Here is a 19559-nt window from a genome sequence, read left to right on the forward strand (position 1 = left end):
AAGCGCAGCCCTCCTGGCCTGCCCAGTCCCCCATGGTGGACTGGACCCTGCAGGTGGTGTCAGGCACAGCCCACCCTTCCTGAATATGCAAATTTACCCTCCATCTTTGTTGGCTTAATTTGCATATCACTCCTGATTGGCTGTGGGCGTAGCGGAGGTACAGTCAATTAGCATTTTTCTCTTTTATTAGTGTAGATAAAGGTTTGGTGCATGGGTGGGGGCCAGCTGGTTTTCCCTGAAGGGTTTCCCGGATCAGGGTGGGGGTTCCCTTGGGGCATGGGAGGCCTGGGCGAGGGGCCTGTGGTGGTTTGCAGGCTGGCCATGCCCTCTGGCGACCCAAGTGGAGGCCCTGGTATCTGGGATTTATTTATCTTACATAATTGAAACTTTGTAGCCTTGAGCGGAGACGAAGGCAGGCCAGGGTGTGCGGAAAGCTTGGCTTCCTCCATCGCCGGGGGCAACTCAAGCCTCCTGCTTGCTCCGTGGCCGCAGCCATCTTGGTTGGGGTTAATTTGCATACTCGCTCCTGATTAGCTGGTGGGTGTGGCTTGTGGGTGCAGCAGTGTGATGGTTAATTTGCATATTACTCTTTTTTTAGATAGGATTTTTCTTGAAATATGATCAGTTCTTTCAGGTGATTTTCAAAAAATGTGCAAAGGCATGCAACCTTGACTTAATGAAGTCTAGGATATTTAAAATTTTAAAATCAATGGATTAAAATGACTGCATGATGAAAAGAGCTTAAGAGGTCTTTATTTAAAATTTGTGGAAATTTGTCTTTTGACATATCTGCTGTCCATTTTTAGACTATCATTTAATTCATTTGGTTTTTTTATGCTATAGTTATCCATTAATTCATTCAATAAATGAGCTAATATTTGTTGACCATTTCCTCCCCACGAAATGAAGCATAAAAGTTCATTCAGTATGGTGAGTCGAGATGCTCCCATATAGGACAGTTAAGCAAGATCAGTAATAAATAATGTATTGAGCAATCCATCTGTTATCACATCAAACAAAATAGATGGGAGTATTTAAACCATATTGATGGAGGATATGTTAGTAACTGTTTATGATAAAACATAGGCTCTATGATATGGACTCTGGTATAAAAACAAAGACTTTGAGTTGTTTTCTGAAAATATACAAACATATTCTCGACCAAAAGTTAATAAAGGAATCTTTTCTATATAATTGATTTGGGATCCTTTTTATTTTTGCCCAAACGATTTTCCTTTGTCTTATTTAGACACCATGTTTGTTTTTCATGGGTGTCTTGCTGTTAGCATTACAAATGAAAATTAATTTTGTAAAGTAAAAATTTTCTAGATGTAATTTACTTATAGGATATTTTTCCTTACATAATATTACCCTACTTTCCCCCCTCTTTTTGATTAATGGAGGGTTTTGTAAATTTTATAATGCAGTCTTGATTACTTCAGAAAACAACTCCAAGACCATGTGGATTCCTGCAACAGAGAGGAATTGACCGGTCTGCTCCAACCACGAAGACAAGAGGAGAAACAGTCCAGAGATGGAAGACGCTGATGACGCCTTGCCACGCTAGCAGTCAGCAGCTGTGCATCGCAGTAGGTTGCCTGGGACCAAACCAGAGAGGGTCGGACCTGCATTGACACTATGTGCCCACCATCCAGATATCATTGCTGACCTGTACACATAAGGAACTGTTTGCCATTGAAATGGGGACTCAGAACTGTTGGACATTGAAATTGGGACTCAAATATTTTTTGTTATTATATGTTTATTTCCAGTCTGCAGAGGCAAGATTTTTTAAAGGAAAGAAATGGGGAAAAAATAGATACAGAGGCAAAGAAGCATTGAACAGACTGTCAAACTACAGCGGGAAGGCAGGGGAAGTTGTGGGGGGGGCCTTCTGTAAGAGATCAACCAAAGGACTTGTACGCATGCATATAAGCGTAACCAATGGATACAAGACACTGGGTGGGGGAGGGGCAGGTAAAGGCATGTACTGGGGGTAAGGGAGGCTGGGGGGAGGTCAATGGAGAAAAAAAAGAGGAGACATATGTACTACTATTTGTAATACTTCAAACAATTAAAAAAATAAAAAAATAAAAATAAATAAAAACAAAGACTTTGGGGCACCTAACAGTGAAAGAGCATCATACTCCTGGTTACCCCAAAATACACGGGGTGATCAACTATGTAATTTTTACCCACTTGAGCAGAGAAAACACTGTTGCTTCAGAATATGAGCTCCAAACAAAATCGCAAGAGTATTCACTAGGAATTGCAGGTGTCCATTCATTCCCACGTGCTTCTCATGTGGGTGACTCCATGGACATCTCTGCACTTCGCAAAGCAACAGATGCAGCTTCGACCCTGGTTCTTCTACCGCCCAAACAGGGGGGAAGTCAGGGAGCATCTAATAGCCCGGATGTTCAAGAAAGACTTCAGTTGGGGTATGTAGGATTGAGGCCACACGAAAAGAATCCTATATAATGAAAGCCTTATATGCAAATTGTCCCCATGGGCGGGAGTTCAATAGACCAGGAATTAGACGTGCGCTGACCACCAGAGGGCAATGCAGAACATGGTGGACTTTGGCTATGCAGCACTGGCAGTGGGTGGCAGTGGAGGTGCTGACAAGATGGGCCCTGACAAGAGCGGGACAGTGGCAGGATGGTGGAGCAGGTGAGTGGGCGGTGCCAGGAAGGGAAGGGAAGCCCCCACCAGTGGCAGCGGCAGGCAGCCGGGGGAAGGGAGTCCCTGGCCTGCAGCCAACAGCTGCTAGGGGCCCTACCCATGCATGAATTTCGTGCACTGGGCCTCTAGAATAAAATAAAACCAGAGAAAAAGCAAGCCTCTGCAATAGGTCTGATTGTGGTAGATGTTGGCATTGGACTTTACAATACATCTGTCTTTGGAAAAGTTATTTGACCTTGATCTTCAGTGTCATTATGTGAAAAGCAGAAATAATTTCTCAGGGTTCTTGTTTGTAAAATGTCTGCCTTCACCACACAATAACAATGATGACTATTATTCTCAGGTAACATGACGATTTTTAAAATAGTTTCCATATGTAGATTTCAAAGAGGCAAATCAGAGTTTCTGTTATGGGATAACATTAGGTGATGTTATCTCACACAGAGAAACTGCCCACTCTATTGACGTTTTCTAGTGGGTTCTGAGCAGTGTTTCTGTGAGTAGACAAGAGTATCTCTTTTTGTTAAGCCACAGCTTTCTGATGCTTAGAAAGTCTGAATAACTAGTGTGAGAAATTGTGATGGTTATTTTTTAAATTAAATTTGTTGGGGTGATATCTATAATAATAGAAGCATAATATGCTAATTAGACCGGACAGCCAAATGACCTTCTGGACATCCTTCCAGACATCCTTCGGACAACCTTCCGGATGAAGCTGGGGCTGCGAGGGCTGAGGCAAGCCACCACGGCTGCGAGGATTGAGCCCCTTGCTTGAATTTCATGCACCTGGCCTCTAGTTGCTTAATAAAATTATATGTGTTTCAAGTATACAATTCTGTGATACATTATCTGTATATTATATTGTGTGCCCACTGTCCAAAATCAAATCATCTTCCATCACCATATATTTGACCCCCTTTACCCTCTTCTAGTCCTTCCCATTCCCTCTGATAATCAACAACTGTTGTCTGTCTTTATGAGTTTGTGTTTGTCTTGTTTATTCATTTGTGGCTTTGAGTTTTATATCCCATATATGAGTGAAATCATACGATTCTTGACTTTTCTGTCTAATTTATTTTGCTTAGCATGGTATTCTCAAGATCCAACCATGTTGTCATAAATGGCAATATTTAATCTTTTTTATGGCTGAGTAGTATTCCATTGTGTATATGTACCACATCTTTATCCAGTTATCTACCTATGAAGGACACATGGGTTGTTTCCATGTGTAGGCAACCATGAATAATACTGCAATGAACATAGGATACATATGTCTTTGGGAATAAATGCCTTCAGATTTTGGGGTAGATACCCAGAAAAAGGGTTATTGGGCCATATAGTAACTTTATTCTTAATTTTTTGAGGATGATTAATTTTTATCTATCTATCTATCTATCTATCTATCTATCTATCTATCTATCTATCCATCCATCCATCTATCTATATTCTTATTGGTTCTGTTTTTCTAGGGAATCCTAATTAATTAATGGGAGGAAATGGTAGTCTCAGCTCTAGAAATGTATTAACTTTCTAAGTTAAGAGTTTTAAATAATACTATCGTAGTACTATCTTTCATTGTCTTTTTCTAGAATTTGTACCTATTTTTCCCTGAATGAAAACAGTTGACTGGATAAGGTTATAGATCTCTGGGCTTTCCAGACATTAGCTCTTATATTCCCTGACACATGAGCCCTGATGTTATTGGCAGAACTAAAACATGGTAGACCTTGACTTTGAAGACATTAAAATGTGCTTTACAGGGTCACTATTTATCAACTTATATGCTGACTTATCTTGGCTTGGCTAAAAGAGATATTTAACTGCTGAAGCACATAGCTAAGGCAATTGAAATTTATGATATTTTTGTAGGTCACCTTTAATATAATTAAACTGGAGTTAATTATACATATATTTTTATTTTATAGTAACAAAGACAAATAAAGTAGGTATTCCATTTGCTACACTTATAAGCTATTTTTAGGTTCAAATATTATATGCATACACCAGTTAAAGCTTTTATTGCATTCAGGCATGAATTAGGCAACTGTCCAGAATCTAGAATAAGTATGAAGGAAGCCATTGAATTTCATTATTGTCAGCCTCTTCACTTCTTGAATAAAGCTAATCTCTCCACTTAATCTGTGTGCATTTTAACCTTGAGAGAAACATATTTCAAGAAGGAAACAGAACGATGATGCCTCTACATATAAAATTAAATCACCACAACCATGACTACTGTCCTTTGTAATAGTTCTGAGACTAAATTAAATCCCTGGATGAGTGCAATATTTTCAGGACCTGACTGTTACTTCTGGCTCTTTCCCCAAACAGCTAAACTTGCTGTTGCTTTGAATTTTCATTCATTCCTGTCTTAGTTTTCTAAAAGCATTTCACAAATTTTAAATTGATGCTCCTATACTAGTACACCACCTGCAGAAGAGGTGACATTAAAGGTTTCCTTTCAACCTGACTCTTATTCTTGGACACCATTCTTTCCTCTCTTCCTCCCTCCCTTCCCCCCTTCCTTCCTTCCTTCCTTCCTTCTTTCCTTCCTTCCTTCCTACCTCACCTGAGGATATGTTCCTTGATTTGAGAGAGAGAGAGAGAGAGAGAGAGAGAGAGAGAGAGAGAGAGAGAGAGAGATATGTGGGGGAGAAACTTTGATCAGTTGCCTCCAGTATGTGCCCTGGCTAGAGATCGAACCCAAAACCTGATTATGTGCCCTGACTGGGAATCGGACCCACAACCTTTTTTTTATTCAGTAATTCATAGTTTGCCCCATGGTGATTTTACCATTATTGTTAAAATGTTTAAGTGTCTCTATATTTATTTAGGACAGAAAACTGTCCCCTTTTATTTTGGAGTGTGGCCTGATTTCATTATATCTTAAGGTTCAAAGAGACTTCCATGGCATACATTTGGTGTCTGATTAAGGTGAAGTAGTAACAGCAAGGATAGTTGTTTTGTCCAGGAGAGAATTTTAAAAACAACAACAACAGAAATGTGGAGGTGGGCAAACCATTCAGTTAATAGAATTAATAGTGCTCTGAAGGCAAGTCGAGTATTGTTCACCTACCCCTTAATCAGAATAGCTTTTTACCTTCATTTCAACCTAAGTACAAGGATCAAAGCATTCTCATAGTTTTTAAAAAAAATTTAGAGAGAGAGAAAGGGAGAGTTGGAGAGAGAGAAACATAGATGTGACAGCCCAACATCGACTGGCTGCTTCCTACATGCTCCCTATCCTGGGATGGAGCCTGCAACCTGGGCATGTGCTCTGTCCAGGAATCGAACCTGCAACCTTTCAATGCATGGACGATGCCTAACCTGCTGAGCAACTGGCCAGGGCTGCTGGTAGGTATTTAGTAAGAGGAAGTACACAGTTACTATTCTGTTCTGCTTACCCAGAAACACACAGTACTGTTGATGAGAAAACAATTTCAGTGGGAGGTTTGCATTTAAAATAGGTTGGCAATGGCATAAAGAAATATTAGCATTTGCTGCCAGGATTCTTAAAGTAATATTGCTATCCTTTGGCATAATTATGGAATTTTTAGCAAGAAAAATTAAACTGATTAATTATAAAATAAGAATGCTTAATTTAACACCGTTGATAAATTCTTGGCCTTTAAATCTATTGTTCCCACTTTAAGATTTGGTATTCATCAGTAATTCTTTTCCCATAATTCAAATTCCATTTGTCTCAAATTAAACTCATTTTCCGTTACTGTGTCTTCAACATAGACAGTCACTGCTGTTATAAAATGGGGTCCCTTTATGAATCTGAATGCTATTAGCATATTATGGCTAAATCACCCTCACATCTGTATTCCTAAATCACCTTAAACCATTTATTGCCTGGTTTCAATTATCTTATTTTTTTAAAAACTCCAATTGCCAGAGTAATAATTCACAGGAGAAATCATGGAAAATGTAAATGAATTTGGCTTTTTTCCCCTTGTGTTCTTCTGAAAGTCCTTTATGATTCTGAAGACATTTTAATACCTGTCTATGGTCTGTATCTTCAGAGAACCCAGAGAAAGACCTCTCTGTTAACCAATGAAAAGATACAGAAGATATGACATGCTGAAGTAAATAAAAACATTGATAATTTTATGCCAAGCTCAATGCCATCTGTGGAAATAGTTTACACTTGTCAGTGCCATGCTAAAGGAATATGAGGCCTGTTCTGAGCTAAATAAACCTGGTGTGATGTTATCTTTATTGCTCATGAACACGAAGACCTTTTTATTGGGCAACCAAATCAGACCAAAATCTCATATTGCATTGGCCACCTCTTCCCACCACCCTATCCAGAGGACTTGTGGAATAGTGCTCCTGTGGATATGTCAACAGATGGCCATTTGAATTTCAGGTTAGGATTTTACATCTCCTCCTGTCATTATATCTGTCTATATTATGTATATTTATCTCTATATTTGCCTATCTTTCCAGTATCTTGAGTTTTATGGCTCTTCAGTATGTTTTCTATTTGGTATTTTAGTTTAGAGTGATACTATAGGTTTAGTTCAATATCTATTAGAAAGAGCCAGTTCCTTCTTGTGAAACAATTAGCAAGATAAATAAATAAAGAGAGCTCGGGTAGTGTGGCTCAGTGGTTGAGTATTGTCCTATGAACCAGGAGGTCCTTGTTCAATTCCTGGTCTGGGCATAAACCCGGGTTGCAGGCTTGATCCTCAGGTGAGGGAGTGCAGGAGGCAGCCAATCAATGACTCTCTCTCATCGTTGATGCTTCTCTCTCTCCCTCTCTGAAATAAATAAAAACATATTTAAGAAAGGAAGAAAGAGGGAGAGAGGGAGGGAGAAGGAATTCTTCTGGAGGCTCTAAGGAAGAGTCTATAACATGCCTCTCCCCTAGCTCTCGATGACTGCCAGCAATCCTTGGCATCCCTTGGCTTGTAGGCATTATTGCTCTAATATCTGCTTCCATCTTTATATGACCTTCTCCCCGCCGTGTGCCTCTTTGTTGTAAATCCCCCTCTCCCTTTTTTCATCCAGACCCCAGTAAGTGGATTTAGGCTGCACCTTAAATCCAAGATGGCCTCTCCTCTCCTATCCTTCTGTGGACCTGTGAACTAGAAAACAAGCCATGTGCTTCCCAAGTGGAATGGTGGGTAGGCATAGGGTGGACGTTCTCATTCCAAAAGGGAGATATGAGGAATAAAGAAGTGGCTGGTCCTAAGAAAATTCAAAACTGAGAAGAAATTCCAATAGGTTTCAAGGACGGAGAATACTTTTCTGCGGATGATCCTCCACCTCTTGGCCCCCCATCCAGGACATGCCTCTCTGACCTCTGCCCCTGTGTCTGCGTCTGTGTCCTTGAGGTTATTATTCCTGATCATTTGCAGAATGGGATGCTACTTGTTTAGAGTGTTATATGGGAAAGATACAAAGATGTAAATTGAGAGTCTCATGCTCTACCGACAGGAAAGAAATGGGGAAAAAATAGATACAGAGGCAAAGAAGCATTGAACAGACTGTCAAACTACAGCGGGAAGGCAGAGGAGGTTGGCGGGGGGTGGCTGTAAGAGATCAACCAAAGGACTTGTATGCATGCATATAAGCATAACCAATGGATAAAAGACACTGCGGGGGAGGTCAGGTAAAGGCATGTACTGGGGGGAAGGGGAGGCGGGGGGAGGTCAACGGAAAAAAATAAAAGGAGACATATGTACTATTTGTAATACTTCAAACAATTTAAAAAAAAGATGTAAATTGAACATAGCTAAATTGACAACAGTATGTAATTTTTGCCAAGAAAAAATCTTGGGTTGTTAGGACTTTTCTATCATAAGCAACACAATCAGCTGTTGTTTCAGTCAGTTCACTGTTGAATACAGCACTTGGTTTATGACTGGCATTGACCAGCAGGGGTCATCACACAGAGATCAAGGAGTGCCTCAAGGGGGCAAGAATAGTGCCAAGAATGAAGGATGATAGCTCAGAAAAGGGAATGCGAATAGGAAGAAACTAAATTATTTTTTAAAATTTGAGACACCTCCAGGGAGTGGGAGTGGTTGGTGATGGTTTTTTATGCCGGGTCAGAGGGCGGAATTGTCTGCTTTAATTGGCTGGTGTTACCGACCACACACTCAGGATTACGAATTGAACTCTGTCCTCTATTTCAGAAATCAGGGTGGGCTTGGCTCTTTTCTTTCCGTGGGTCCCCCAAGGCAGAGCAGGCGGACTCTCATGGGGCGTCTGGAAGGAAATCCACGTCCGGGCAACTTTGGCTTGTTGTCGGGGCCCCCTATTCACCTGGGACTGACGTCCTCTCCCTGATGGCTCCTAGCTGGAGACTGTGCGCAGCGAGGCTTCCTGCACCCAGGCCTGTGTCCCCTTATCCTCAAAGCCAGCAAAGGCAGGTGGCATCGTCCTCATGGTCCAAACCTCTCTGACCTTGACCTCTGCCTCATGTCTCCTGCCTTCAACTGCAGAACATTTTCTGCTTTTAAGGGCTCATGCTAACAGTTTGGACCCACCCTGATAATTCATGATGACCTACCCCCTCAAAATCCTTAACTTTGTTCACATCTGCAAAGAACTTTTTGTATGAAACCGAACATTTGCAGGTTCGGAGATTTAGAGGGTGGGTATTCCGTGGGGTCATTGCGCTGCCATAGCCATATGTAGGGGTTTCAGAGCGGCTTCGGCTCCGTGGGAAGAGCGGTCAATCTAGAAGTTCTGTGTGGAGGGGGGAGTCTTAAAGCAGCGCAGTGCTGTAGAGGGACCAGGGGGAGCTGAACGCCCACTGTGAGGACTGGAGAGCGAGCTCTGCTGTGCATGGTCCCCGCAAAGCTGTCATTTCAGTTCCACAATAAATATGGCCAAGTGTAATTGAAGCCCCTTCTGCTCAGTAATTACCTTTCCTCACTGTGTAACTTGGAAATCTGTCCACATTGTTAAGAATGTGTGTCTTGAGCAGTGTCCCTTGCATTTATTCTCATGCCTTCGTTATATTGAAGAGATCAGAAAAGTGTTCTTCCAGGCACAGGCCTGGGTTCAGAGGCCTGGGTCCACATTCTCCCAGCCTGGCTCACCTCACCCCGAAAGGGACCTTAGCTGTGAGAGCCTTTTCCAACCAGAAAAAAAGCAGGGAAGACTTGCAATTTTGCTGTGAATTTAGCTTTCATATAAACTTTTAAACCTTCAACAGCTACTATATCTCAGCTTTGTCTTGCATTCTGTGATTTCAGAAGAATAAGCATAGAAAAAGGATAATTATATGTGCCACCCCCCCCCCACACACAGGCTCATAATTATATCACCTACAGTTTATAACATTACACATTATATCTTACAATTACATGGAAAGAAATCTCCAGAGGATGAACTAACATTTCTATTGTCAATTCACATGATTTAAAAAATACATTATTGACACTGGCAATAATTATTCTGGGAAAGAAAGCGATAACCTTTAAAATGTCAAGGTGTTTAAACTTTTCAAATTTAAAAAACATACTACTAGTGAGGGCCGTCAAGAATATTTAACTAACCAGCGTTCTCTGGAGTGTGCTGATGGGCGGCTGACAAGCTGGGAGTCCGAGCAGAGTGAGGCAGGCCAGACCCGTGTAGCAATTGGCCACCGGCGGACTGCATACCACCGTCTCTAAATGTCAGGTTTGCAGAAGAATGGGGAGAGATGCCTTTATAGATACAGGGCTCCTGTGTGTGACGACGCCACACTGGACTGTCATTAATAAGTGGTGGCATGAATAATAGGCTGTGTCACCAAACCAGAATTATGAAAATGTCAGAGGATTTGCAGTGGACTTTCAAATTGCTTTTATCTCACAGACAACAGTGTGCTGATTGCCAGAGGAAACGGCAAGGGGAGGGAGAAGAAGGTAAAGAAGGAATGAATGGTGATGGAAGTCAACACACAATACCACATACAGATGGTGTTTTGCAGAATTGTACACCTGAAACCTATATAACTGTCTTAACCAATGTCACCCAATGAATTCAATAAAAATAAAATAAAAAGTGTTCCCCAAAAATGCTTTCATCTAGAAATACTGAGCTCATTGCCTGGTATGTAAATTTTCTGGTGCTGAATCATATCCAGGTATCACTTATTTTTTTTTTTTCTATTTTGGGAATGATTTTGTTGTTCACAAGTCAATGAGCAGCTGAGATGAAATGAACACAAACTGTCATGTCAAGAATCCATCTCCATGGCACATAATGAAGCTGCAATGAAAACGGAGACAAAGCATATTTCCTGTCAGTCACCGTCAGCGTGTTTGTTTCTCTCAGCAGAGTCCTCAGATAATAGCAGGGAAAACAGGGTTTCTTCTGTAATGTTGTTTAATGACGGATCTGGGTGAACTGATTGTATTTTCCATTTATCACTCAGATAATTCAACAATAAGTTTCTTTCATGATTCTAGAGAAGTCAGAACATCTTTTCTTCCAATTGTCCTGCTCCAAGTGGAAGGTAAAGAAAGTGAAGACATCCATGAAAAAGTAAAGCAAGTGAGTAAAAAGTTGAGAGAAATAAATGATCCCAATACGTGCTTTTCTGCAATTGCATTTTTAGATCAGTTATGTCTGATGTAATGAAAGCAGACTGGCATTGTTTGATCTAAAAGATCTTTTCCTCGTTTGCTTTAACTGCCTTCCAACCTGGTAAAGACATGAACAAGACGATGTGATTTATGGAGGTGTTCTTGTCCTGATGAACGGAAAGGCAGGACTGAAGTCTGCCTAGGCTTAGAGATATTTCCATAACAAAGGCCACTAAAATGAATTGTTCACATCATCCCACTGGAACCCTCGCATTGCTCAGCACACACGTTTATGGTCTAAGGATTCAAGGGCGCAAATAGGACAGGAAAACAAACGAGGCAGCCCACTCTGGGTGGTAGAGATGCGCTCTTGTAAAATGCAGTCAGGCGCACTGTGGCAGGTAATTTACCCGCTCAGCTTGCTCTCTTGAGGGAAGCAAGGACCTTCATGTCTCTCTGCAGACACAGGCCCTGGATTCTGTTGGTGTTTCTCACCCGCAGACATTTAGCTTTTGAACTGCATGTCTCATACTCTCTTTCTGCACTTCCTCAGTGTATGTTGACCCTGGAACAGGCTGGTTTCAATTTGAATTCTTGTCCTCATTGAATGTGGATTTTGTTGTTACAGTCACTTAATTTCTTTCTCCGCTTTTTAACAGAATGTGGACTTTCCCTGGCTCTTCCATCACTTCTCTCTATTGAGATACAATAATTCTGTTTGATGATCTCTGTTGGTCTCCTAAATGTTGCCCTACTTTTAGTTTTGATTCACAAGGGAAATGAAGTTCACTCCTCTACATTAAAATATATTATACCTAATGCACGTTACTACTTAGTGGGAACTTATTCCAGAGACCTTTCTTAGGAATGCCCCAGTAGAACTTTGCTAGTATCAACCTAAATATTATTGGAGGTTTCAGGATAAGTATAGAATATATAATTTACACCTTTAGTTTTGTGTTAAATTAGTATCCTGTTTACATCTCATAAACACTTAAAGAGAATTTAACTACCTGTTCAGAATCTTCCAAAGCTCTCTTTTGGAAAAGTTACAGAGACTATTCAATTGTGGTTGCCACTCAGCTTTTCCCATGAGTGACTGGAATAAGCAGAATTTCAATTAACATTCACTTCCCCTGGATCAATCTCAATGGATGTGTAGCATGAGTAAAAAATAAACTCTTGGTTTAAGTAAATAATATTGGGGAATGTTTGTTACCCCAACCCAAATTAGCCTATACTGATGGTTGATATATCAGAAATATGTTGATGGTAGTATAGCTATTAATGAAAGATCTTGTATTTGAACTGTTCTTAATAGCAGAGCTGTGGCTAATAATCCTACACCGGATAGCCCCTCTCCAAATATGGTAACTCTAATTTCCTTAAGAGCCAGCTCAATTTCATCTCTGTTCCATGGAGTCATGCTAGTTTCCATTGGTGGCGTGTCTGTGCCACACCGTGGAAGTGGCAGGAGGAGGTGCTGAGACACTACGTGTGCTGGCCCTCAGAAGGCGGCTTCTACGAGGTGTGCTCTCACGACTTTTCTAAGTCCCAGGAACAGCTTAACAGCATATGGAAAGCCCAGCCAGTATGGCTGAGATCAACCTATGAACCGGGAGGTCACAGTTTGATTCCCGGTCAGGGCACATGCCTAGGTTGTGAGCCTGATCCTCAGTGTGGGGTGTGCAGGAGGCAGCCGACCAATGATTCTCTCATCATTGATGTTTCTATCTCTCTTTCCCTCTTCCTTCCTCTCTGAAATCAATAAAAATATATATTTTTTAAAAAAGCATATGGGGGGAAAAAAGCATATGGAAAGATGCAGAAGTAGGTGGTCGGTTTAATAAAGGAAAATGAAAGAGTAAAACCCTAAAGGTCTGAGCTGATGAATTAGACTAACTAAATGTAATTTAGGGAAATATGACTTTGATTTTGCAAAGTTTAAATAATTATTTCAAAGCTTGTGGATAGAGCTTTTGTAAGAACTTTGGAAACATTGTTGCTGGCTCTCTTTTCTAAAATATTTACTTTTTTTTCAATAACAAATTAGAGAATACAGGCAAAGTAAGAAGATGTCATGTATCAGAGAGGTAGAGAGGAAGGAGGCATATTCTGTAGAGCCAGAACAATTAGCTGGAGACACATCAACAGGAAATGTGTTCAAATGAAATGCTCAATAAGAGCCTCCAGATTCAGTGGTTTTGAATCTTATTAAAGTAATACTGTGTACTTTGAGGCAATTTTATACTTGCATTTCCAAATATGTTAGAGGAAAAAGATTAGCATTATCTTTATTCTATAGATGTGAAACAGAAACACAGCTAAACAAGCATTTAAAGTTATACAGACAGAAATATAAATTGAAATAAAACCAACGACTGCAGATTTCAATCCTGAGCCTAGAAAATAATTTTAATTCAACTCATACATTTCCTTGATCATAATAAACAAGCATACACCATATAAGAATAACTTTTAAAATACAGTAAGGGACCCAATTAATTCAAGGTGTATTTTATTTTGTCTATTTAGTTGTACTAAATTTAAAAATTCTAAAATTCAAAATAAATGATCTATGAGCAGTTTTTTTTAAATTTCTTTATTAATTAAGGTATTACATATGTGTCCTTATTCCCCCATTACCCCCCACCTCCCATTCATGCCCCCACCACCCTGTTGTCTGTGTCCATTGATTAGGCTTATATGCATGCATATAAGTCCTTTGGTTGATCTCTCCCCTTACCCCCACCATCCCCTACCTTCCCTGAGGTTTGACATTCTGATTGATGTTTCTCTGTCTCTGGATCTATTTTTGTTCATCAGTTTATGTTGTTCATTAAATTCCACAAATGAGTGAGATCATATTAGTAGTTTTAAAAGAGATGTATTTCACTGTGAACTTTTATCCAAAATTATTTGTTATTACATCACTGCAGTCATTTCAGAAAAATCAATTTTCAGCTGTCTTATAGAAAAAATAATATCTTTTCATTTTCTATTAAGTATTCCTTAGAGCTCTAAAAGTATTACTTTTAATGCTATAGAAGTGGCCTTTGCATTTCTGTGTTATAATTGTCCCCAATGCCTAAGGAGGCATGTGCATGAGGACTGAATGCATAATGACATCAATTATATTAATCAAACTAATTAAACTACTGTGTCATTTTAGCTGAAATATGTTGCCATCAGAAAATGTTTACTAGGCTGAGTGTTGAAAGTGATAATTTAAAAAATAATGAGTTCTAATTTAAATTTGTCATTATTTGCAGATGACATGAGATATAAAAAGAAAATCCTAAAAACTCAACCAATAAAACTTGGAACTAGTCAATAAATTCAGTAATGTTGCCGTATATTAAATAAACATACAGAAGTCAGATGAGTTTCTATACACTAACAACAAAATATCTGAAAAAGAAATAAAGAAAACTATCCCATTTGCAATAGCGTCAAAAACAATAAACACTTAGGAATAAATTTGTCCAAGGAAGTAAAAGATCAGTGAAAACTCCCAAGGGAGCAGTGAAAACTCCCAAAATTTAATGAAAGAAATGGAAGAGGGCACAACAAGTGGAAAGGTATCTGATGATCACAGATCAGAAGAATTAATATTATAAATATCCATACCACCCAACGACATCTATATATTCAGTCCAATCCCTATCAAAATTCCAATCTCACTTTGCACAGAAATAGGAAAAACAATCCTAAGATTTGTATGGAACCACAAAAGATCTCAAATAGCCAAAGTAATCATGAGAAAGAAAGCAGGAGGCATCACACTTCCTAATTTCCTGAACCTAGAAAGCCTTAGTAATTAAAAATTGAATAAAATAGACACACAGACCAATAAAACAAAAGAGTGCAGAGGCAAAACCAAACCAAACCAAAAACACACACACACACACAAACAAAAAACCCAAACACACACACACAAACAAAAAGCAGAAAACCCATACGTACGCTCAACTAACATTTGATGATGGGAAAACTGGCTAACCACAATGGGACTCCTATCTCACACCACGCACATACATTAACTGCAGAATGTGAAGACCTTCCCGGTAAAACTCCTAGAAGTAAGGTAGGAAAGCAGCTCTGTGACTCTGGTCTTGGCACTCATGCTTTGGATATGGCACCAAAAGCCCAACCAACAAATGCAAAACCAACAAGTGGAATGACATCAAACTCAAAGGCTCTGCACAGCAAAATAATCAACAAAATGAAAACGTGTGCAACAGGGGGAGAACATATTTGTAAACTGTGTATCTGTTAAGGGTTTATATTTAAACTGTATAAAGAATTCATACAACTCAATAACAAATAATCCAACACACACAAAAAAAAAATGGATAGAGGAAGTAAATTTTCCCCAAAAGACATGCAAGTGGCCACCTGGTATGTGGAATATGCCCAACATCATATCATCAAGGAGATGCAAGCCAAAACCCCGTGAGATGTCACCTCACACCTGTTAGAATGGCCATCACCAAAAAGACAGGACATAACAGGTGTTGGCAAGGATGTGGAGGATAGGGAACCCTTGAGCATCCCAATTCTGATTATATATCCAGAGGAAATGAAAACAGGATTTAGAAGAGATATCTGCACCTCAGGTACTCCTAATATATGTAATTGTAAAGTTTATTTACTTTTCTATAAAGAGATGTATCATCTATACTAATAAAAGGGTAATATACTAATTAGACTGGATGTCCTTCCTGACAAAGCCAGGGCCCAGATGCCTGCTGCTGGCCTGATGAGGGAAGCCTGGGTCCCAGGTGCGGGGCTGAGACAGAGGCAGTTAGGGGTGATCACACAGGCAGGCAAGCAGTTAGGGGCAATCAGGCAGGCAGGTGAGTGGTCAGGGGTGATCAGGCAGGCAGGTAAGTGGTTAGGGGCAATCAGGCAGGCAGGCAAGCTGTTAGGAGCCAGTGGTCCCAGATGGTGAGAGGGTGCAGGCTGAGGAACCCCACTACCTCCTCCCCTTCCGTGCACGAATTTCATGCACCGGGCCTCTAGTTTAAAAAATAAAAGGAGAAGCAGCGATTCTGCTATTTAAGTCAAATAATTTTAGATGAACCTCTAAGATGTTTGGGCATGAAAATCTGATTTGTCAGAAAACCCTTCACGTTTGATAATAACGCTGAAACCTAAAGAACAAACATGTTGCTCAGTACTGAACAACCCTACTTATTTAATCAGAAGGAAAATTGAAGTGAGAACTTCCATAAAGAAATTTTTCTTAAAGAACCACTTCATTAAATTCAATTATCATGCACAATTTGTGCCAGGGTATTTCTCATATTAGCTGAACTGTGATTCCATTTCAGAGATCAAACTAACAAGTAGTCCAGCCATTTCCATAATTAAATCACTGCCTGATGAATACTTCCTCAATTTAACACTTTGCTAGAACAGATGTGTACTGGAGGTGAAGAAAAATTAACTTTAGGTGACTCAACACTTTTATTTTATCAATATCTGGTTACTTTTTAAGTATAATCCATCATAAGTATAATCCTCCAGCCCCATGCCCACTCACAGAGAAGGAGATGGCTGTCAAGTAGAGTTTATGTTACTGAAGCAGTGTGAGTTATTATTACTATTTTATGTGAGGAAAAGTAACACAATGAGAACCAGCTGTCAGCATAATTCAATTCATTATTGTTTAATGCAATAGACGGAGGTGGAATCTTATGAAATTTTAATTCCACTGAAACTAGGAGCACAGTCACAGACATTTCTCTGGGTCCTGACAGCACCATGGGGCGCAGGTGGGCGGCCCTGCACGTGGGGTCTGTCAGTGGTCCTCCCCCATAGGGAGGGCTGAGTGCTCAGCAGACACTTCCATTTGCCTACAACCCAGTAGCGTAATTACCACACGGTGCTGGATACACCCTTCATTGAAAACTTTTAAGGTAGTGTTATAGGTTTTTTACAAGATAAATTTAATCATCACTCTGACAGAATATCTGCTTTTTTGTGGTGGCCTTGGTCTGCTCTGGTCAACAAAGTAACAAAGTAGTTATTCTTTCAATAATTTAATGTTTTCCCAAGTGAGACAATGGATCTCCACTCTTAACAGAAAAAGGCGACCGGTTTGGAGAAAGCTGTAAAATTAGGACACTTTCCCATTCTTCTAATTCCTTCTTAATCCCAAAGAACAAGGCTACTAAAGCACAATTTTAGTTTTACTGTTCATGGCTCTCTTTATTTTTAATAATTAAAATATAGTATTATGATATGTAACATAAGGCCTTTGTGTATTTCTGCAGGTTTATTCAAAGCGTTCCCATTCTCAACTCCTGTCTATGAATTTAAGCTAGCATAATTTTTTCACATTTTCTTTCCTCAGAATCTAGGCATTAACCCCTATCCCCCCTCATCTCTTGAAGGCCTAGGACTTGCTTATTAATTTTCAGTCTCTAATGTTCAGAATTTCAAGCCAAGTGTCACGTACTTCAGGGGCCTTCTCTACACTCCTGCTCTTCATGCTATGATTTGTTTCCTTACCTCTATATTTTTTTCAAAACTGTTGTCATTTTAAAATTAAATGCATAGCATCCATCTTTGATTAAAGTTGCTCTCTCTAATTGTAATCTGAGCTCCATAAGGCCATGATCTCTGTTTTGACTCACTGCTTTATTGAATGCCTAGCAAGTAACACGTGCTAATATTTGTTGAAGTGAAAAGTTTTGCTACTCCATGGACCACATATTAGCAGTAACCTGAAAGGAAATAGTTTTTAGGACAGCTACATCATCAGTAGAGTTAACACAAATAGTTCTACCTAACCATTAGTCAGCCCCCATGACACATGTGGAATAAACACATTGATCTGCAATAAATTTGGTCCTGAGTTTCATTCAGTTCATGATTACTTACAGAGTTATTTAGTTGTCTCATACATGTAGGGCTCTCTTTCCACTAAAAATCCTCAATATTCATGTGGCACATGATGACTTCTATTTAAGTATTTTAATTTATATTTATTGTTGAAAGTACTACAGATGTCCCCTTCTTTCCCATTGACCCTCTCCACCTCGCTCCCACCTCCTCAGGCTTTCACCACACTATTGCCTGTGTCCATGGGTTATGCATACATGCATATCAGTTTTTTGATAAAAGATGGACCACGTATACAATGGCGGTTCCATCTATATAATAAAAACCCAGTGGTCGTAACGACTGATCACCAGGAGGTGCATTGATGGGTCCCATGGTGCCGGCAGGACCTGAAGCTGGGTCCCACGGTATGCGGGGTCTGGGTCTTGCGCGATTTCGCATGCTGGGCCTCTAGTAAGATTACAATTGACTAAAAATTCCTATGTCCTGGTGATGTATGGCCATCATTAATAGAGAGGAATGTCCTGGTGCTTTATCTGTTTACAAGTAAATCTATGACAAAAAAAGGAATCAACCAAACAAACTACCGTGGACTCATTTCTGAAGAGAGTGACATCTCTTCAAGGGGAGCCTCCGGCAGGCCCTCGGGACATGTTCCAGAAGAGGCCTTGTTAGCACAGGAGGCAACAGGTCCCTGTGTCACTTCCCCTGACGACCTTCCACTGGGACCAGGTGTGGAGGTGCAAGAAGACAGCCCTGTTGATGACCTTGACCCTGAGTAGGACTAGATTAATGTGTGTGTGTCGCTGAATACTTTTTAAATATATATATATTGATTTCAGAGGAAGGGAGAGGGGAAGAGAGAGAGAGAGAGAGAGAGAGAGAGAGAGAGATACATTAATGATGAGAGAAAGTCATTGGTTGGCTGCCTCCTGCATGCCCCCGCACTGGGGACCAATGGACCCGCATTCTGGGCATGTGTCCTTGACTGGAATTGAACCCGGGGCCCTTCAGTCTGCCAGCAGATGCTCTATCCACTGAGCCAAACCAGCTAGGGCTATCACTGAGTTTTTTACAAAAGAGTTAAAAAACATTTTTTAGGTAGAACAGAACATAAAATAAGGTTATATAAAATAGCAAATATGTTTGTACAGACCTACAATGTCTTTGGGTTTTAAGCTAAGTGTTATCACAAAGAAGTTGAAAGTTAAAAAAAAAAATTGAGAAGTTTATAAAGTAAACACTTTGCAGTAAGAGAAGGTTAACTTACTATTGAAAAAAGAAAATTAGTTTTGATCAGTTGAGTGCAGTGTAAGTGCCCCGTGTTGGTAATGTCTCCCTGGTGCACAGTGCTGCCCTGGGCCTCACACTCACTGCCCTCGCTCCCCACCCACTGGAGCAGCTTCCAGCCCTGCGAGCTCCACTCATGGCAGTGCCACCACTACCTTCTATACCCTACCTTCCTGCACCTCCTCTGTGCTGAGGTAC

This window comes from Plecotus auritus, assembly GCF_963455305.1.
Source record: "Plecotus auritus genome assembly, chromosome: 11".
Lineage (NCBI taxonomy): Eukaryota > Metazoa > Chordata > Mammalia > Chiroptera > Vespertilionidae > Plecotus > Plecotus auritus.